At 50.5% G+C, this 21,681-nt stretch overlaps 1 protein-coding gene across 2 annotated transcripts in view; it reads right to left on the bottom strand.

Moving 5' to 3' along the window:
• The window catches only part of ZBTB7C (zinc finger and BTB domain containing 7C), a 157,279-nt gene extending 135,836 nt beyond the window's left edge, over positions 1-21,443 (bottom strand). The window contains exons 1-2 of one of the 2 annotated variants that reach the window (XM_030237587.2): positions 21,378-21,443; positions 20,451-20,521 (exon numbers count right to left, since the gene is read on the bottom strand). The gene's annotated coding sequence lies outside the window, so the exon portion shown is untranslated. Of the gene's footprint in view, positions 1-423; positions 601-20,450; positions 20,522-21,377 lie in introns of those variants that run through there. The other variant, XM_030237588.2, reaches the window with a different exon arrangement.
• Between the last annotated feature and the right edge of the window lie 238 nt (positions 21,444-21,681).

Here is a 21,681-nt window from a genome sequence, read left to right on the forward strand (position 1 = left end):
ACCTCCAAAAGACCCATGTCCTTCACCCCACTCCATGTCCTGGCATGCCAGCACACAGCACGCACAAAATACAACCTCAAGTCCAAAAAACACACTATTACCTAAACCCTCCATCCCCTCCCCACACGCTGAGCAGATCACAGGCATCACTCTCCAGGGCATGTCTGGTACTGGGTTATAGGGGTTAAACTTTATGGTCTCAAAATCAACATTTTAAACCCAAAAGAGCAGGTGGAGGGGCGTGACAACATGCCATGCCCTAAGCTGTGTGCTCCTGCACTCCGAGAAATATCACCTGAATTATTACACGAACCCACCCAAGCCCCACAGGTGCACCAAGGAAATTAAAGCAAAAACTGAGAAAGTGAAAATAAAACCTGAGAAAACTAAAATTAAACCTAAGAAAATTAAAATGCAAACTACCTCCTGCAATATGACGGCTCCCTGGATCAGTTGCTGTACGTCCTTGGGAGTTTTTGGGGAGAACACCTCCACATCAGCAAACCAACAGTACCGAAATGACTGCACCCCATCTTCTGCCTGCAGCAGCTCCAGCTGGTGGGATTTTTCCCTTTTTTTTCCTACAGCGGTTTGACTCAGAGGTCTGGCCAGACTCACAGCTCTCAAATTCGTTTAATAAATCATCTCCTAACCCCGCCCAGAAGCAAAAGGCAAATCTCTGTCTCCCAGGCACCTCCTGATTGGACTAACATGCCTCTTGCTAATGACCCTGCGAGGAGTAGAACGGCTCGAGTGACGTGTTTATGAAGATAAATATTTTAACTTCACAGTTTAGCGCTGCAAACTCGTTCCAGCCAGAGAGTCTCTTTAAGTTGGTTCCAGGAGAAAATGCCTGGATAATTAAATTTTTTATTTTTTTTTAATTCCCCTTTTTTCTTTTTTTTTTTTTTTTTTTAAGCTATGAAGTATTAATTGCAGTGAAATACGCGGTGTGTCTTTCAGGTGCAATTAGTGGCTGCTGGTGGATGGGAAGAAAACCTGGCTGGTGAAGCCCAGGGAAGGGATGGGAGTGATTTCTCCCCTCAGCAGAGGGAATGCAGCACTTTGCCCTATCTAATCTCACTATAGCAACGGGAAGACCTTGGCAACCCCGATCTTTACGGTTATTAAGATGGGAGCGGGAAGAGTCGGAAGCACAGTGCCGAGGGATGCTCGGCTGGGAGCCCGGCAGCCGAGGAAATAAAGCATCCTGTCTGGCTCGGGGGGATGCAGGGTCTGCCAAGCTCCCAGGGTGGGGCAGTAGCCCAAGGCTGGCTCCCCAAAACTTTCTTTTGCGGTGGCTTTTTATGCCAAAGAGCATTTTTATGCATCTCCTCATCACACCCTGGAGAAGGATCTACAACTCCTGATGCATGGACCTGATGATGCACAGAGATGCTCCAAGGGCTGGAGCCCCCCAGCTCTGGAGCCAGGCTGGGGGTGTTCACCTGGAAAAGAGAGACTCTTTTTCTCCCTTAGGGCACCTGCCAGTAGCTAAAAGAGGTTTCTAAGAAAGATGGGGACAAACCTTGTAGCAGGGCCTATTGCAATGATGATTTTAAATTTAGAGAAGGTAAGTTTCAACTAGGTAGAAGGATGGAATTTTTACACTGAGGATGGTGAGGCTCTGGCACAGGTTGTCCAAAGAAGTTGTGGCTGCTCCATCCCTGGAAGTGTTCAAGGTCAGGCTGGGTGGGGCTCTGAGCAACCTGGTCTTTTTCAAGACATTTCTCCTCATTGCAGTGGGTTGGAGAAGATGATCTTCCAATCCTAACTATTCAATTATTCCCTAATTCCCCCAAGGATCTGAGAAGATGCTGCTCTTAGGACCAGGAGTCAAGTCTGCATGCAGCTGCTGTCCCTCAGCCCCAGATTCAGCCACAAAGACATGCCCAGACAGGCTGGGGACAAGGAGGCTCCCCCATAACTGCCACCCAGCCCGGGGCTGCCTGCAACCTGCCCCACTGCCATCTCCAGAGATTGCTCACTCTCAGTTCCCACCAGGATGATTCACACTCAAATGCAAAGACACAAAGTGCTCAGATCAGTTTATTGCAAAATAGTGCATCCTGGTGACTGCCTGGCCCAGAGCCACTTCAGTTTCAGGCTCCCAGACAGCGGGGACAGCCCCAGGGCTAACCTGGAGGCCACCAGCTCCTGCCCACAGCTTGGTCCCACCTGGACAGAGCAGAGAGCTGTGGGACTTCTCCCCCATCAAAAAGGAATACTTCACTAAAACCTCATTAGTCCTGTGTCCTCCTAAAAGGGGACTTCAGGCTGCTAGAATGTGAAAAAACCGACCCTACAGCTCACTGACCAGCCCTGAGTATCTCCCACTGCTTCTGCTTCATCAACTCACCATGACAGTCTACTGACTCAGGGAGGGCTGCCTGGGGACCCTCCAAGGCTCAACTGCTTCTACTGCCATTCATACTGCCAGTAAAATAACACAAATAATCCATTACAAACTTCCAAGGCAGCGTGAGTCAGTCTTTTTGGTGGCAGAAGTTGTTTGTCTCTAGCTCTGCTCTTCTTGGCACCTCAAAGTCCTGGGATCATGTTCCTCCCACAGCTTCCTCTACTATCAACTTCCACACAAATTCAGCTGTTTCCTTCCTTCCAGCAGCCTGATTAGCCCAAAGTTTCTTCAGCAGGCTCTAAAGAACTGCCCCACAACCCAACCCAAACAGAGGTGCATGCCCCCAGCTCACAGCAGCTGGGACAGCCCTTGGTGCTCCATGCTACCTTCTACTCTCCAGCCAGAGTACTGGAACTTTCCCCACTACCAAAGTCCCCAGCTGACAGTTCCAGCCACATTCCTCATGATCCCAGTGCTAACTCCTCCAGGGTTTTACCAGCATTACAGTATAAAGCAGGAAACTGGGCCAACTCCAGACAGAACTAGATGCTGCTGGTCATTTTTTCCAAGGAAAAGAAAGAGAGAAAGCCCCCACTTAGCTCTGTTGGGTGAAAAACATCAAGGCAGGCAGTGTTAAAATACCATTATGAATGGAGAAGCAGCAGGAAAAAAACGCTAGATTAGACAAAGCAACTTGATTCCCACTCAAGAATAACTTTGATCTACAATTCCCACCCTGCAGCCAGCTCCTCAAAAGGTGAATATTGACCAACTTCCATGGAGCTCTTCAGATGGTGAATACTGACCAAATACATGGAGCTTTGCAGATAGTCACCTATACATCCAACCCCTCAGGACTCTTCTGAGTGTACAAAAGAGGTTTTGCTAGGTTCTACTTTTTATTTTTGACTGGGCTGGAAAGTACCTCAGTCAAAACACACAGCGCCCTTGGTGCACATTAAAACTGAAAGCTCTCAAAGATAAATGTCAAGATTTTAATAACGTGACCTTATCTGGCCAAAACCAGCGTGCTGCCACCCTCCCTGTGTCCCCTCCATCCAGGCAGGGACCAGAACTGCCAGCAGGCTGCCAGACCACGTCCCAGCAGTGGGAATGCTGCTGGGCAGAGCAGTGGTGGTAAATCAAGAGACGGCATGTCATCCCAGGGCCCGTTCCAGCCCCAGACACCCGCCAGCACCAGGGACCAGCAGCCTCTTTATCTTGCCACTGGTGACTAAGAGCATCCCTGGCATGACGGTGCCACAAAAATACAGGTGACGGGAAATGGCCCTTTTCCAAGGAGGGACAGATCCTTTATTACATCCTGTTTATCTCCCATATTACTGAAGGGAAAGCCATGAAGCATGAGATCCTTTCAGGTTCTCTGAATCCACTTAGATTTTATCTCTGGAGCTGGAGCTTTCCAGGAATGAAATAGCTGCAAGACACAATGTGGATGAAACGAAATCAAATGGAGAGTCTCCAACATGAAAGGCAAACTAAAAGGATGACAGCACTAGTTATACGGAAGGAGAAATAAGGAGGAAAGGAAATTAAAAGCAATTAAAGGGAATTAATTAGAAGGTATGATGGAGCTATGAAAGAGGAAAAACAGCTATGCAGAGTTCACTAAATACCCCCAAACTTTTAATTGTCACACTTGGAACTGCAAGCCCTGGAGGTTCAAAACCCCCCTGGCAGTTTCCAAACGAAAAAAATTCCCATGGCTTAAACAAATTACTTCTTTGCCTCTAAGTCTGAATGGCAGACAAGATTCCGAGCTTCTACTCCAAACCATGAAGACATAAGTTCATCCTGCTCCGCCCTTCAGTCCACTGACCAGGGTGGACAGCCCACTCCATCATCTGATACCAGAAGATGGAGCTTCAAGTAGAATGCTGATGCTGCAGTCCCAAGATTTGGGCTGAAATCATTTGCATCCACCCAATGTTCCTGGCAGGGTTTTCACAGGGCCCTGGGGGCTTTGGGGCCACCATCTGTGCCTGAAGTCACCAGGATGAGACTTGCTGCTGGGCTAGTCCTGGGGGAGATGGCTGGCACCTGGAGCATCTCACCTCTCATCAAAATGCACTGTCTGCATTTCCACTAAAACCTAACAGACCTTTCCACGGGGCCACAGCATGGTTTGGGTTGGAAGGGACCTTACACACCACCTCAACCATCAGGAGGGACACCTTCCACTATCCTGAGTTGCTCCAAGCCCCATCCAACCTGGCCTTGGAAATTTCCAGGGGTCCAGTGGCAGCCACAGCTGCTCTGGGAAACCTGTGCCAGGGCCTCACCACCCAAAGAAGAATTTCCTCCCAATATTCCACCTAACTCTGCCCTCTGGCAGTTAAAAATCTGATCATTCCCAGCTCTGAGCCAGAATGAGGTTCTAAACCAAAACATTGCCATGCAAAGGGCTGCAGGGAGCAGGAGTCCCCTGTTTCTCCAGGCCTTCCCTTTGCCAGCCACCTTGGTTTTAACCCTGAGAAGTGAGGAAGTTCCCTCTGGAGATCAAAAAGTCCCTTATTAAGGGAATAGTGGTGACGGCTGGGAGGAGCAACAAGAGGTCGTAAAAAAAGCAGGCAGACAGTGTTTGTCTTGGCCTCCTGGACATGTATTATTTTCCTGGGATGCAAGCTCCAGCCCCACACTGAAGGCAAGGATGCATGAAACAGAAACGGGGCTGCCTTGCCAACATGGAGTTTGTTTCGGAAGAAACTCACCCGGCATTTCCGAGCAGGAAGGAGACAGTGGGGCTGCACAGCCCAGGCTCTGGAGCGTGCCTGGGAAGCACCAGCCAAATCCTTCAGGCTTGGGGTGCATGCACAGGGTCCAGGATGCACCCCAAAAAAACCCACACGGGGAGGTGGGCAAAGTTTACAGCTCCCTGTGGTCTTCCCATGCTCTCCATCTATCCATCCATCCATCCATCCATCCATCCATCCATCCATCCATCCATCCATCCATCCATCCATCCATCCATCCATCCATCCATCCATCCATCCATCCATCCATCCATCCATCCATCCATCCATCCATCCATCCATCCATCCATCCATCCATCCATGCCCAATTCCATCAGCTAGGCAGCAGATCCTGCACAGATCTATAGGGACTGCCAAAGGCTCTGTGCCCATCCCCTGCACCAGCCCTGCCACCCCCTCTGCCTCAGCCACCACTCCACTGCGGTCTTCAGAGACCCACAAAGCCCTGGCTGTGTTTAATTAAGTGATCTCACACTGATTTACACAACAATAACCCTGTTTCCTAACATACCAGCTTCAGGCAGCTCCCTCCAGTGACAGAACCACACTACTCCAAGGAAAGGGAGAACTTCATTATCAGTTACCCATTACAATTCAGAATTTAAAAAAAAAACTTCTTTATATTAAAGGCACAGCTAATGTGACACAAAAGTCAACTCATTTTTAACACAAATCTAGGAAGGAATATTTTCTTTTTTTCTGTTATTTTTTGCTTGCTCTGTTTTGCTTGGACGGTTTCATGCTTTGAAGTTAATTGTAACTATTTAGCTTTATACATCACTTGCTCAGAAAGTTAAAAGCCTCCCAGATCTCCCTGGTTTATTTGGGACCAGGGTTTGAAAGCAGCAGCTGTCTCTAGCCCAGCTTCCATTAGGGAGGTTAATCTTCCCCGAGATGTGTCTTTGGGAAGGTCTGAATCACAGGGCTGGATACTGCTATTGGTTACACAGAGTTACAAGAATTGCAAGAAGGGGAGGAAAAACAAAGCTGGGCAGGACTGGCGAGCATCAGACCTCCCGCTGTGGGACTGGACAAGGGCATTTGGGACTTTTGAGCAGAATATTCATGCCTATGCAGCAAAGCAGAGCCCTGTCCCAGTGCTGGATATGCCAGGCACTGGAGCAAGTTAGTAAAATTAATAGCAATAATCAAATTGTACTTGGAATAGTCATCAGAGCATCCACTGATGGCTTTGTCTATGTGATGGATGGAAAAGTTTTGGCTGCAGGTCCCTGGTGATGCTCAGGGAGACCCTCTTCTGCTCTGGGGTGTGCCGTGGATGACACTCCTCACTCCTGAATTAGGGGAACCTCCTATTCCTCAGTGCCAAATTAGCTCAAACAAAGCAGTGAGGGAACAGCCCATCCCACGGCAAACACCAGGCACAGCTGGGACGACCAACAGCCCCCTACAAACAGCCTACACCTCCTTCCCCCCCACCCCTCCCAGCTCATCATCCACCCACAGGAGCAAAATAAAAGCTTTGGGCTTTTAGCTAAAAGAGAAGAGCATCAAATCAGGGTCTTGCCATCCACACTGAGAGCACCTGCAAGGAAGAAATAAGTTTAAGCCACCAGATCTCTGGCCAATTCCAACCAAATCCTGCAGAGTCACCAGATCATTCTTACATACATACATCACTCTTACATTCTTACAGGCACCAAAGGGAAAAAAGGAACTGCCTGGCAGGGGAGGAAATAGAACAGTTTCAAGTGAAGGGCTGCACTCACAGGGGACTTGGTACAAAGAGATGTCAGTGTGCAGTGCCTCCATCCTGGCTCTGCTGCCTGCAATATGCAGGGAGACACAAACCAAAAGCAGGTTTTGTGCTGGAGCAAAATCTGCTGGAAGATTTTCTCAGTGCATCTCAGAGGCAGAGGACTTTCAGCAATTGCCAACCTGAAAATTCAGGAGGAAACCATGTGTGGTGAGGTTCTGATGCAGGTTAGTGCAAGGAGAGCCTCACCACTGTGGAACCAAGTGTGGAATGGGCTGGTGGTGTTCACGCCCCTGCAACAAGGTTTTGAGGAGAACAGCATTTGATCTGGGTTGGGCTTTCTGCCTGCTGAGTCAGGTTGCTTTTCAGCCCACTTCTTGCAGGGACCCAGGACAGGAACCCAAGCGATACAACTCAGCTGCATCTCTAGCTAACACCACTGCTGTCAGAGGGTGCAGGAAGATGCTCACCTTTAATCTGGGGAACCTGCAATGGATCAACATCACTTTTTCCTTATCAGAGCAGCAGAAATTTCCAGCTTACAAATTAAAAGGCTGCAGCCTGTAAGCAATCAGCATACACTTCCCACTGCATAAGGCTAACATTGTCAAAATAACTGTAAACCTCTTTCTTAAAGCACAGTCTTACAGAAATATTCTGCCTCGGCTCCACTGAGCTTGCAGGGCCCTGTATTTGTTCCTCAGCTGAGACAGTTGCAAGTTAAGCGCTGAATGGCGGTGTTGCTGCTACAGGGATTGTGCAGCTAAATAATTCAGTAACCAATTACTGTTTAACAATATCCCTCCCCACCATCCCAGCGTCGATCCATCATCCCAGGCCAAGAGAGCCCAGCAGAAAGGAGGCAGTGAGAGGCCTCCTTGTGATGTAAACACATTGACTCGTGTATAATATACAACTTATTGATCAGAAGACAAGGTATACGGCACATTTTATTGCATGCTAAATGGGGGCTGTAATGAATTGCTGCTTGCCTCCAGGTCATTTGTTTGATTGCCACCTAAGCAAACTGGCGAGGGCGAAAGGTCCTGCCTCTGGGGCAGGTCCTTGGTGAAATGAGCTGCTGATCAAGGGAAACATGAGAAACAGAAAGCAGGACAGTCTAATGCTCTTTCTGTGCATGAGGAACAGAGAAGCTGGTCTTCTCCCTCATCCCCAAAATGTACAAGACACAACTGTAGCTCGTGCTTTCACCAAGAGCATCAGGGCCACTGCACCCAACCAGGTCTTCAGCAAGGGCATCCAGTGTTCCCAAGCTCAGATTCACCCTGTTCAGTACATGATCCTCCCAGCCTGTCACTGTGCCTGCACTGGGATCTGAAAACAAAAAATAATGGGACGTGAAGAGCTGACTTCACATTTAAAGAGTCAGGGATACAGAGCACACACGACCAGCTGCCCCCCTGGCTATGAGACAAGGGCTGAACCTGTTCTTCGTGCTGGGCACTGCCAGAGCTCACCCAGCTTTTCTGCACCACCGTGGCTCTGCAGAGAAACACGCCTGGTTTTTAAAGATATCCCTCCTGCCTGCTCCATTCCTCCTTTGTGTGACTCTAAAGCTTTCTTCTGCACAGCTATAAAAGGGTGTGAGAAAACTTGGAAAGGAAGCCCTGGGTGGTACAGACAACTGGAACAAGGAGCAATCTGTGCCCGGGGCAGGGGAGGGGGTGGCAGAGCCCACATGGTGCCAGGCTGAATGGCTGCTGGGGAGGAAATGACACACCACACTATCCTGCTTTTGTCCAGGGGCGAGACCAAAACGCTCCAGAGGAAAAAGAAAAACCAAAAAGGGATTATTCTGCCTTGTGCTCTCCCTCCCCTCACCCCGCTGCCACCCCCAAGCAGTCTACAGGTGACTGCCTCCGCATCCTCGCTCCAGTGGACCGTGGGGCATCGTGATCTGAGCAGCATCTGGTTTGCTTTAGCATCAGGCTTATACTTTCATGCTCCTCAGGTTTCTCCCTGCTTTTTAATTAGGAATCACGGCCACGAGGCCACCCGTTGCAGGGTCTGGCTGGGCAGCAGAGCCCAGGTGCAGGAACACCAACACCCGCCTCCGCTGCTCCCACCGGAGCTGCCAGGGAAATGCCGTGGGCAGGGGGGCACAGGCAGCGTCCCCCAGCCCTGTCTGTGTGTAAGGTGACACCCAGCACACACCAGCCGAGGTGCCCACACTGGTGACCTCCCCAAACCCTGTCTCCCAAAGGGCTGTGTCTCCAGCAGAGTCCTAGCTGCACTCTCTGGAAAAATGAAGACTTAAAGAACTTTTTGGCGACATTTTTCCAAGGTTAAGCTCAAAACTTGGGTGTTTTCTAACCCCTTCACTCTCACCTCTCCTGCTCCCACATTAGTGCTCCCTCCTTCACAACAGCTGTGGGATTTCCCCAGCATCCATCACTGGGATAATCCTATCCCCAAAGACTTGTCTCCTCCTTCCACATAACTGAGACTTGTCCTAGGGTCAGATCCTTCACCTGCAGCTCATGAACCATCTCCCAAATGCCCAAACAACTTCTGAAGCTTCACCCCATCATATCACATGATTTTTTTTTCAATCTCTTCACTTTTTCCCAGTGTTTTGATATCTCACCTATTGTGTCTTCCTTTGTAAAAGGACCAGAACTGACACTTTATTACTCAGCCAAAACTCTCCCTGCATCTGGGCCACCTCTCACTCCTCACTTCAAGCATAGTGAAAACAAGCAAGGCACAAATCCATTTTCAGAAAAATGAAGAAGCACACCCTGAAAGGGACAAAAATCTTTATTGTACACACCCATAAGGATGGTGCATCTCATTAAAAACAAAAACCCCAGAGGAACCCAAACTAAACAACTGTCCACAGACACAAGTTCTCCCTCTGCATCACATGAGCACATCAAAAGGTCAATACTAGAAAGAAATGCCTCCCTAGAGGGAGGGTGGGGAGGCCCTGGCACAGGTTTCCCAGAGCAGCTGCGGCTGCTCCTGGATCCCTGGAAGTGTCCCAGGCCAGGTTGGATGGGGCTTGGAGCACCCTGGGACAGTGGAAGGTGTCCATGCCCTCCACCTTCCGCTAGTATAAATCATCACAGCAGCCCTTCAGCCCAGCTCTCTCACAGACACCAGTACTTCTTTGACTACAGGAGCTATAAAACCTTCTGTCCACACCACAGCTGGTTGGTGCTAGAAGTTGTAAACAACAAAAACACCCCAAAATTAGCTATTGCAGCAGATATATCCAGGTCATACTTTTCTTCTTCTGCATGCCAAGTTTTTACCTCTTTAAGGAAAACTCAGTGCTTCCCCTTTTATTCCTCTTTTAACGAACAACTTCAAATCTTTGAAGTCAAAACAACAACAACAAAAAAACCAGCTCTTCACCCCATCCTTAGTTTAGTATCAGGTGGAGGACAGTGGGCCTTGCAAAGCTGGACAGTGAGTTGGTTGATGGAAATAGTCTGGCTTTTTCACATTAAATTAATTTCTGTAGGGTTAATGTGCAGTACCACCACTGCTACCAGCAAAGAGGATGGGCAGGGGGCAAGCACATGGCTTGGGGATTTCAGTGCCTTGTCAGGTCTGAGTGAGCCCCAGTGAGCTACAGCCCTTTTGCAAACAAAAAGAGGCAGAAAAGGGCCAGAAATGGTGCAGGTGTCTCAGCTGACATCACACCAGCCAGCTGGAGGTCACCTTGCCGAGTACACCTGGGTGAGGAACAGCCTAAACAAGTAGTGAAATCTGCCACTTCTACATGGATCAGTCTTGAACAAGAAGGGCTGCAAACCTCACTCACGGGGCAGTGCTCAGTCTGGTCTGAGGAGGATTCTCTTTTCCTTTTGCCCTTCATGAAGACTCATCTTGAGCACCTCCAGCTCTGAGGAAGAGCAAACCATTGAGGTATTTCTGGGGTCCCCCATTGTGGAGAGGAAAGATGAATCTGACTCCATGTTTTTAGAAGGCTAATTGATTATTTTATTATATGATATTATATTAAAGAATGCTATACTAAAGCTATACTAAAGAATAGAGAAAGGATACTTACAGAAGGCTAAAGGATAATAATGAAAAACTCGTTACTCTCTTTTCAGAGTCCTGATACAGCTGGATTGGGATTGGTCATTAAGTTAAAACAATTCACATGAAACCCATGAAACAACCACCTGTTGGATAAGCAATTTTCAAACCCCATTCCAAAGAAGCAAAACACAGGAGAAGAGAATGAGATCATATTGTTTTCCTTTTTCTTCTAAGGCTTCTCAGCTTCCCAGGAGAAGAATCCTGGGCAAGAGGATTTTTTGCAAAGTATGATAGTGACAAAACCTGACCACGGTCCAGTGGCAGCACCAGCACAGCCCCTTCCCAAGCCCAGCCATGCAGCAGCCACCTATCCCAATCTCCTCATCAGCATCCGTTCCTCATCCAGAGAAAAGCTGCTCCATGCAGATACACGACCTTGTTACATTCTTAATTAATTACTATTGATAACCAATCGGTGTGGCTGGCCAGCCAACCTGCCTTGCCTGCAGCAGAGCCTCCTCTTGCTCAGCTGATGAAGGACCTGACCTGGACGGGGCTGGACAGAGAGCTCTGCCTCTGGGGAGGGAGGAGGAGAGCCCACAGGAAGGTGGGGAAAGGATCATCCTGGCGAGGGACCCTGAGGAAGCCCCACAGAACAAGGTCAGAATGATGGAGACACTGGAGATAGGCGAGCGGGAGAGGACAACCCCGAGCATGAAGCATGGCAGTAGAAAGGAAGATTTACCCCTCTGGGTCATCTCAATCACCTGGGTGTCCCCAGGACATGAGTCACCAGACACTCCTTAGTCAGCCCAGGCACCCCAGGCACCACCAGCCCGGGGGCCAGTGCGGTGTGGGGAGCCCTGGGGAAGCACTGGAAGGAGCCGCCAGCCTCAGGGCGCACTGTCTGAATGTCTGCATATTGGAAACCACTTAAAAACACCCCCTAATACCAGTAAAAATGGTGTAAGAGCAAAAGAGATGCAAACACACAAATACACTGAGGGCGCACACCTCCAGCCAAACCCACCAGGGCGGCTGCCAAAACCCCCAGAGATGTCCTCATCCCCAGCAGCTCCCCCGCACCAGATGAAGCAGAGGGTGAAAGGAAACGGTGAAGGTGTTCACCAGTATTCAGTGTGGCAGAAAAAAATGGTTTGTGGGCTGGGGTTTGGTTGTTTTTTTTTTTTTTTTTGAACCACACCTGCAGATTATCCACCCATTTGTGCTCCTCCAGACTCATCCACACTGTCACCACTTGCAAGCTGCTTCCCAACAAGGACCAAATTTGTTACGAAAAAGTACAGGGCCTGAGGCAAAATTAGCTTTTTTGTCTCCTAAACAGGCAATTATCTCTTGCACAACTATGCAAGTCTAAAACGCAGGAGAGGCAATATTAAGCTTTGCTAAAATGGTGCCTTTAAAGTACAAATTGTTGCAACATGTGAAAATAACATGGGGGAATTGCAGTTGTGGAAAATTTGGAGAACTTTTTATTTTATAGTTTTCAAGCATACCAGGTTCCCAGTCGAGGTGACCCAAAAAAAAAAAAAATCACTGCTTTCAGCTGTGCTACACATAGCACCCCATTTTTAGACTATTTGAGAGGAGGTAAAATGATCTGCTCCTCTGTTCCTCCTGAAGACCCACAGATATGTTCCTTTCAATATTTAAAGGGAGCTTATAAAAAAGATGGAAAGGGACTTTTCACATGGGCATGTTGAGATAGGTTTTAAAGTCAGAGTTTTAAATTTAGATTAGATGTTACAAAGAAATCCTTCCCTGTGAGGGTGGGGAGGCCCTGGCACAGGTTTTCCAGAGAAGCTGTGGCTGCCCTACCCCTGGAAGTTTCCAAGGCCAGGCTGGACAAGGCTTGGAGCAGCCTGGGACAGTGGAAGGTGTACTGGATGAGCTTTGAGAATCCTGCCAACCCAAACCATTCTACAGAAGACCTTAAAAAAGGCATCAAAACACAACACAGACTGTGCTACAGGAGTATGTACATACATGTACAGACAAATCTGCTTAAATGGGATACTCAAGTTGCATCAGCATCACAAAATTAAGCTAAGACTCTTTTTCATATTTGGAAGAGTGATGCGAAGAGGAACCCTAAAATGGGTCATTTCTGACCTGATACCATTAATTTACATGTCCATGTTTGTCTAGTGAAGCCTGTCTGTCCCAGGTCACTTTAACCTTAAAACCTGAACATGGGAAATTAACACACTGCAGTATTAATTACATGTTATGTTAGGCTCATTTTACAGCCTAATAGTTTTTAAACAGTTAAAAGAAACTCTGCTGCTTACAATTCACATGGCAACTCTGTGCTTCTGATCAGGTTGCCCAAGAAGTGTTTATCTTCTTGTGGGGAAAACAAACAACTGCATATCAGACATTAATTTAATTAATCCAAGGCACCAGCCAGCACCAGCCCTGCACCAGTCACAGAAGAACAGAATGAATACCCTGACCTGGGAAGACCCACAAGGACCATCAAAACCCCTCACCTGGCCCAGCACAGGACAGCCCAAATTATCACAATGCTTGGTACCTTTGGGATGGAGAGAAGATCAAGGTCACCAGTATGGAATTCCAGCCCTAAAAAGAAATTCCGAAGTGGAAACATCCAAAGAAGAGGACAGCTCACAAAGGCCAGGCTGACCAGTAACAGCGCTGGCCAGAAATCCCCGCTGAGCAACCTTGGTGACTACCAACAGTCACACTTCTCTTCTCCCCTGTTTAATTCACAATCTAGATGCTCAGAAGCGACAGTGAATAGCCCAAATATGTTCTCTCACATCTCCTGGACTTCAGCCTGCTGAGCTGGCAGAGGTCACCATGCTCCTGCCCACCCTCTTCTCGGCTTCCCTTTGATCGCGCGCTCACCGCAGAGCAAGGCAACCTCAAAACAAAGGCCCCAAAGGGATCCATATTTCAAACTTGCCAGTGGCTCCTGACTCGTGCCCCTGTGCCAAGGCACAACAGGCTCTACAGAAGGGCTCATCTCCGTGGCAGTCATGGAGTTCATCTCCTGCCAGTTAGCTTGAGGTCCCTACATTTGCTAAGGCTGATTTGGTTACTACCATCAGACTGGATCACGCATGCAAATCTTCAGGTCTCACACTAGACAAAGCCTGGAGAAAGGAGAAGGCTGGAGCAAACAAATATGCAAAAATAGGATTTCCTTATTAAAATGGAAAAGAAAAAGTGGAGGGGGGTGGTGGGGGGCAAGAAGTAAACTTTTCTCCTCCCTCCCAACCTCCTCCTCTGATGTGTGCTCTTAAACATGATGCAATGAGAGGGCTCCCACAGCACTGGAAAGGCTCCTGCCACCAAGAACAGAGTCCAAGAGGTCCCACAGGGCAAAGGCCACCTTGCAGACCGGTAGATATTGTGCTCATTAGACAGAAGGTCTGCAAAAACCAGCAACAGCAGGCTGAGAGGCTTCACTTTTCACTTTTCTTCAGTTTTTTTCTCAGTCAATCAGTAACTCATAAGGCTACTTAGGGCTGGACTGGTAGGGCAAGGGAGAAAATTCTGCCCTTTCTGCTCTGCTCAGGAAATATCTCACCTGCAGAGCTGGGGTATATCTCTCCCCAGTACTGGGGTCCCCAGCACAGGAAGGACCTGGAGCTGCTGGAGCCAGGGCAGAGGAGGGCACGGAGATGCTGCCAGGGATGGAGCCCCTCTGCTCTGGAGCCAGCCTGGCCCAGCTGGGGCTGTTCCCCTGCACAAGAGAAGGCTCCAGAGACACCTCAGAGCCCCTGCCAGGGCCTCCAGGGGCTCCAGGAGAGCTGCACAGGCACTGGGCACAAGGCATGGAGGGACAGCAGCCAGGGAATGGCTTCCCAGGGCCAGAGGGCAGGCACAGATGGGATCTTGGGAATGAGGAATTGCTGGCTGGGAGGGTGGGCAGGCCCTGTCCCAGGGTGTCCAGAGCAGCTGTGGCTGTCCCTGGATCCCTGGGAGTGTCCAAGGCCAGGCTGGATGGGGCTAGGAGCAACCTGAGCCAGTGGAAGGTGTCCCTGCCCATGGCACGGGGTGGGACTGGATGGGCTTTAAGGTCCCTTGCAGCCCAAACCATTATATATCTTTCTATAGCACCATGCACCCAACAGCCCAAAGGAGACCATTTCTCTTAGCTGGTAAAGGCAACGACTTTCAGATAAGCCGTAGAGCTGCTGATTTCCCCACTGAAAGACACAAATAAAATGCCCATGTTATGTCCACAGGGGTGTCCAAGAGTTTCCAATAGGCTTCACGTTATCTGTGGACTCAAATTTTCCCTGCAGCTAGAAGCAGAATAAGTAATTTTGCATTTAGGGTCCTGAACCATGGTGCAGCTTTGTTATTAAACAGCTGACGGTACCCTGAAGCCTGAGTGCAGCATTTTATGTGCATGTGAGAGTTTACAGAGCATTTGTGTGTCATTTCTGATAAATGGTGCTGCATAAATGTTAGATCTTCAACCCATTGCTCTCACAAATACTATTTCTTCTCTTATTTATTTGTATTGCTGTAATTCATTCAGGTGCCAACCATGACTGAGGCTGTGCCATCAATATGCAGCCTGACAGCAGCAGCAGGAGACAACAGCAGCTCTGTAGATCACACAGGAGAACAGGAAGTATCCTGGCTGGTGTTGGTGGGGAATGGTTGTAAAGCCAGAGAGTGTCCTCAAATCCCTAGGAAAACACCAGCAAAACAAAGCAAGATCTGATGTACAGAGCACCAGTCTAAGTATTTAACCAGAAGAGGCACAGAAGCCCCACCTGTAGCACAACACGGGGCCACCATGTCCTCTTTCAAACAGAGGTGTGTGTGCCACCAAAACACCTAGACCATGAGGAACTACAGGCCAGCAGCTCAGGCCTCTGCAAAGCCAGTCCCAGATCAAAGAACCACAGAATTCCTTTTTTAAGATGGCAAAAGCTCTCTAAAATTGAGTCATAATGTTCCTCCAGCACTGGCAAGCCCAACACCAAACCATTGTCTCAGGTGCCAAATCCACATGGCTTCTAAATCCCTCCAGGGATGGGGACTCCACCACTGCCCTGGGCAGACCATGTCAACATCTGCCAACTTTCTATGAAGAAATTTTCACTAATAAGGAATTTAAACTGCCCTGCTGCCGTCACAGCTAGGACAAACCACAGGGACAAGATGAGATAGCCTCAATTTAAACTTGCGGCTATCTCATCTTGTCCCTGTGGTTTGTCCTAGCTGTGACAGCCTCCCTAGCTGCCCTGGAGACCTGCTTTCCTACAGGAGCAATAAACACTTGCCCCAGCGCTGGTTTGTATGGACCAGCAGGATGAGATGCTATCAGCCCAAAGCTCTCCTCTGCTCCAAAGGCACCCCGAGGCAGTGTGCAAGCCCTGCTGCTGCTGGGGAGCAGCACAGCAGCTGGATTAGCAACACACCAGCTCTGGCCTGGCAAGGTGTGGCCCTGCCCTCTCCCTGGTGAAGCCAGCACCATGTCCAGAAGCAGGCTGACGTGGTCCAGCAGCACCCCTGGGGACGTGGGCCAGCTCATGCCAGCCACCTGTGCCACCTCCCGTGTCTGTGCCAGATGTTCATCCCATGAGGCACTGGCATGTGGACATCCACCAAGCTGCTGCCACGCCGAGCCACACCTGCAAAAGTGTCACCAGGATGGGCAGGACCTCCAAGGCACAAAGGAGGTGTGCCAGTATCCCTGTGCTGCTCCCTCGGAATTGCACCACAGTCTGCAACAGCAGCAGAGATGGCTCCTGGTTGTCCTTGCCACATGGACAAGGTGGCAGTGCCGCTCCACCCTTTTAGTTCTTTCTTCTGAGCCCTGTTCTTGGAGCATCCCCCTTTGGTACTGGAGAACTGCTGGAGAAGGAGCCAGCAGGCTGACAAGGACCACCACTCCCCATCCACCTGCTTCTTGATCCTCCAAAAAACCCAAATGCAAAGACTTTTCAACCAACCAGGTTGTGTAAATAAGCAAGGCACCCCCCAGTGACAGTAATGGAGAACGAATGTCTTATTAAAAAAATGAAACAGATTAATGAGAAGAGTGGCTGTTGTTTCTTTGAGCTGGTCATGGTGAGATAAAAGGCAAAGCAAGACCCGGATCCCTTTTCATAGGAGTGCTGTAAAAAGAGTGGCACAGACTCAGCAGAGCTGAAAATACAGGGCAGGAGACACTTTTCCCGCTGAAAACACCTGATACTTCCTTCTCTGCCCTTCTTTTTCTCTCCCAAACCCACTCTGGAAAAGCCAAACTTCATTCATAACAGAACCAAACTATTTCCGTTTTTATTCTAATATTTCCTTGTTTTTTTAATAGGCCACCATCTGGGAGTGACGGAGTAGAAAGGAAGCCCTGAAGCTTTTCAGACACAATAAATAAATTATAAAAAAAAAAAAAAAGAAGTATGATTAAAACCAAAAAGCATAAACAAACAAGCCATGTTACCCAGAATAATGACTTCAGGGAAAAGCGCCAAAAAAATTGTATAAGCTTCTAAAGCGTGGCAAGAGAAGAGAAGAGAACAGAACAGAAAGTCCTGACTGCTGAGGAGAATATGCCACTGCAATGGGACAGAGGCTGGGACTACAGGGATGCCCTGGGCAAGCCGGGAAGGAGAAGGGCTTCACAGAGACTTAGATCCCAAATTTGTCTCCAGGCACCTGATTTTGATAATGGCAAAGCCCCAGTCTAGGCACTCTCAGCCCTTTTCAATTTTTTTTTCAAATTTTAATTGCATCTGCTCCTCTCTGGTGAGACCCCACCCAGAGTCAAGCTTGGGAATCCTCAGTGTATGAAGGACCTGGAGCTGCTGGAGCCAGTGCAGAGGAGGGCACGGAGATGCTGCCAGGGATGGAGCCCCTCTGCTCTGGAGCCAGCCTGGCACAGCTGGGGCTGTTCCCCTGCACAAGAGAAGGCTCCAGGGACACCTCAGAGCCCCTGCCAGGGCCTCCAGGGGCTCCAGGAGAGCTGCACAGGCACTGGGCACAAGGCATGGAGGGACAGCAGCCAGGGAATGGCTTCCCAGGGCCAGAGGGCAGGCACAGATGGGATCTTGGGAATGAGGAATTGCTGGCTGGGAGGGTGGGCAGGCCCTGTCCCAGGGTGTCCAGAGCAGCTGTGGCTGTCCCTGGATCCCTGGGAGTGTCCAAGGCCAGGCTGGATGGGGCTTGGAGCAACCAGGTCTAGTTGAAGATGGCACTGCTCACGAGGCTCCTTTGGGCCCACTTCTCGAGCTTGTCCAGGTCCCTGTGGATGGCATCCCATCACTCAGGCACGTCAACCACACTCAGCTCAGCGTCATCTGCAAACACAAACCCCTCTGATCTATTCTTGTTCTACAGCTTCATCATTTTCGGCAGCAGCACGCCATATTCTGCAGGGATGACAAACTGGGGGCACACAGGGAGGATGGCATTGCACAGAACAAATCTGATTTCTTCCTGACAAGCAGGCAGCACAGAGGGATGAACCCATTGCTCCTGTCCTAGCAGGGAAGCATTTTGGGAGGGACACCTGGCATTCAGGTGTCTCCAGCCTGATGAAGAGCATTGAAACTAACAGGGTGCCTCATGAAAGCTGTGGTGAGGAGGAGAGGGACAATGTGCAGCACTGAGACAGGGCTAGCAGAAAATGGGCCAGCACAGGCTGCCACGCTCCTGAGATACTGACACTGCAGCAGAGAAGATAAATGACTGGCCCAAGGCCACGCAGCCAGGCAGTGTCCCCTCCACATGACTTTCAATCCCTGCTTCAGCACAGGACTGCTGAGGGATCCTTCAACAAAATGCTATATTGGCTTCGAAATCATGAGATTTATTTTACACCTGAACACACTCACACATATAAATGTACTTTTTTTCCTGCCTCTTTCTCTTGCCTCTACTCAAATGCGCCCAAGCACATCTTAAAACCTCTCTGAATAACCAGAAAAAGTAAAAACTTTTTATTTCCCCACTGAAGAACTCATAGGGGTTAACTTGACTCCAGGAGCTGGGGCTTCACAATGAAGCAGGATGCTGCCAGCAGTCCCACCTGGCAAATCAGTGCCTGTATTTACAATTGCACACCCGGAGACTCTGCAAATATTTCCTGGAAGCTATAAACCCCATCCCAACAATTGCAACGGGAGCGGGGATAAATTAGCTGAAGCCTGTCACTTGGTGAAGTCACGCTGGAGGAGATCCATCCAGGTAATCCATCTTTCTGCTGTGTTATACAATGACACAGTAATGGCCAGCCCAGAGGGATTTCCTTCAGGAAAACTCAACTGTTACTAAAATGGTAAGTTAATACCAAGCAAGAACTCAGCCGTCATTAGACCGAAGGATAGACATGACAGGGAATAAAATATTACAGTCCCCACTCAAATATTTTTATTTACAAGAGCACAAATAGATAGACCTATCTGTAGGCTGCAAAGAGAGGAGGCTAGGATTAAAGGAGAAAAGAAAAAGAAGACCTGCACGCATCGATTCCATCTTTGCCATTTTTCCTAATAAATAGCCAGGCACGGCTGTGCTGATGGGTAGCTGGGGTGGAGGAGGGCACGCTGCCCAGCTCTCCCAGGGACACAGGACACAAATCTGAGCTCAGGCTCTGCCCTTTTGTGTTGATTAAAAAAAAAACAAAAACCCTAAGAAGAAAGGAAGAAAGCAAGAAAAGTTATGTGGCTAATAAAGGGCTCTATTGTGCCATCAATTTTTTAAGCTTTAATGATTTCGGGAGGAAGTTCAGCTCAGCAATCAATAGCACAATATGGGCAGGAGGGCTCGGAGGAAATTCAGCGCCGGAGCTGCGGCGAGGGCTGGCGGAAAGGGGGGCTCAGAGGAAGGGGGTTCCCCTCCTTCAGCGGGCAGGGGGGCTCCCAGGACCCCGTGCAGAGACCCTGACCCCCTCCTGTTTAGCCCACTGGGTGTGAGCTCCCTCTCCTGCTGCACAGCGTGTGCAGCCAGGAGACAGAGGGGACATTTGGGGATACCACGGCTGCTGCCACAGCAAGGGAGCTGGAAAAGCACCCATGCCAGCTGGGATGCTCCAAGCCTGACAGGACTGAGGACATCCCAGGGATGCTCACAGCACACCCAGGGACAGCCCAGAGACCATCACCCCACACTGAGCACATCCCAGGAATCTTCACCCCACACTCCCCACACTGGGGCTGAGCACATCCCAGGAATGGTCACCCTACATTGAGCATATCCCAGGGATCACCACCCCACAGTCCCCATCCCACACTGAGCACATCCTAGAGATGATCACCCCACACTGAGCACATCCCAGGGATGGTCACCCCACACTGAGCACATCCCAGGGATGATCACACCAGACTAAGCATATCCCAAAAATGATCACCCCACACTCCCCAAATCTGGGTTCAGCTCATCCCAGAGATGCTCACCCCACACCATGCCTCTCCCCGGCATGCTCGCCCCACCCTCCCCACACCCGGGCTGTGCCCATCCCAGGGACACCCTCCTCCAGGCCCACCTGTCCCTGAATCCCACAGCCCGGGGCACGCAGCCAGCCTCCCCCTACTCCGGGAAGCGCCGCTCCTGCCCGCAGCAGCAGACGTACCGCATCGCCGAGACTCGGTGCTGCCGCCGGGATGCGGGGCTGTCCGGGGGATGATCCCGCGCCGGGCAAACCTAAGAAACACGGTGACACAGCGTGAGGCTCTCCAGCATCAGCGGGGACAGCGCCTCGCCCGAGCTGTCACCCTGGACAGGAGCCACAGCCGCCTCCCAGCTCTCACAGGCACAGGCAGCAGCTGGGTCAAAACCGGGCTAAAAACGCACAGAGGGCTTCCCAGCAACAGGGGGATCCCGAGCCGTCGGGTCCCTGTCCCGCTGCGAGGTGCAGAGGAGAAAGGATGGGATGAGGTAGGACGGGACGGTTCGGGATCACCCCGCGCATCCCGTCCTCCAGCGCAAGGAAAAGCCGATCCTGTAAGTTGATCCCAAACGTCAGGGAGCGCTGCGCGGAGCGGGACCGCACCGGCAGCACCGCGAGCCCCCGCGGGCAGCAGGAACTCGGGCGAAAGTTTTGCCACGATCCAGGGGATAATAATAAAAATTACTAACAGTAATTAATCAGGAAAAAATAAAACAATTTATCAATAAAAACTAACTACCGCTGGAGAAGAAGAACGGGGGAATGTCCGACCTGGGAGCCAGGAGCGCCGGTGACAGCAGCGCTGCCTCTGCGTGATGCTGCCGCAGCTCGGGGACCCAGCGGGAGGACCGGGCAGGGTCCCCTGGCACCGGGAGGGACGGAGGGAGGGACGGCAGGGGAGGGGAGATGGAGGGGGGGCTGCCGCCGCCGCCTCCCCCCGCAGGAGGGTCCTGGCGGGGCTGGGGATGGAGGGACCCCCCGGTCCACCCCCGTCGGTGAAGGCAGCTTCCCACCCGGCAATTCCGGTAGGGAGGAAACAGAGCATTATTTTAAAACAGCAAACAAGACAGAAAATAAATAAATTAATAAATACATAAAACCAGAACTTACCGTCTAAAACCAATCAGCAGGGAGGGATCCGCGGGCAGCGCAGCGAGAGGAGCATCGCCCCCGCCGTAGGACGGGACGGGACGGGACGGGGCGGGGCGGGGCAGCTCCGCGCACCTCGAAGGGGGCAGTGGCAGCGGATGGCGACGGACACAGCACCGCGCCGGGCACCGCGGCACCACCCGCCCCGTCCGGCGGCGCTGGCCCGCGGCTCGGGCGGCTCGGCGGCTGTGGCGAGCCAAGGGCCCGGATGTCGCTGGCCCCGCGCCGGGGGGGCCACACGGGACGCGGGGGGGGGGGGGGGTCC

This window comes from Serinus canaria, chromosome Z, assembly GCF_022539315.1.
Source record: "Serinus canaria isolate serCan28SL12 chromosome Z, serCan2020, whole genome shotgun sequence".
Classification (NCBI taxonomy): Eukaryota; Metazoa; Chordata; class Aves; order Passeriformes; family Fringillidae; genus Serinus; species Serinus canaria.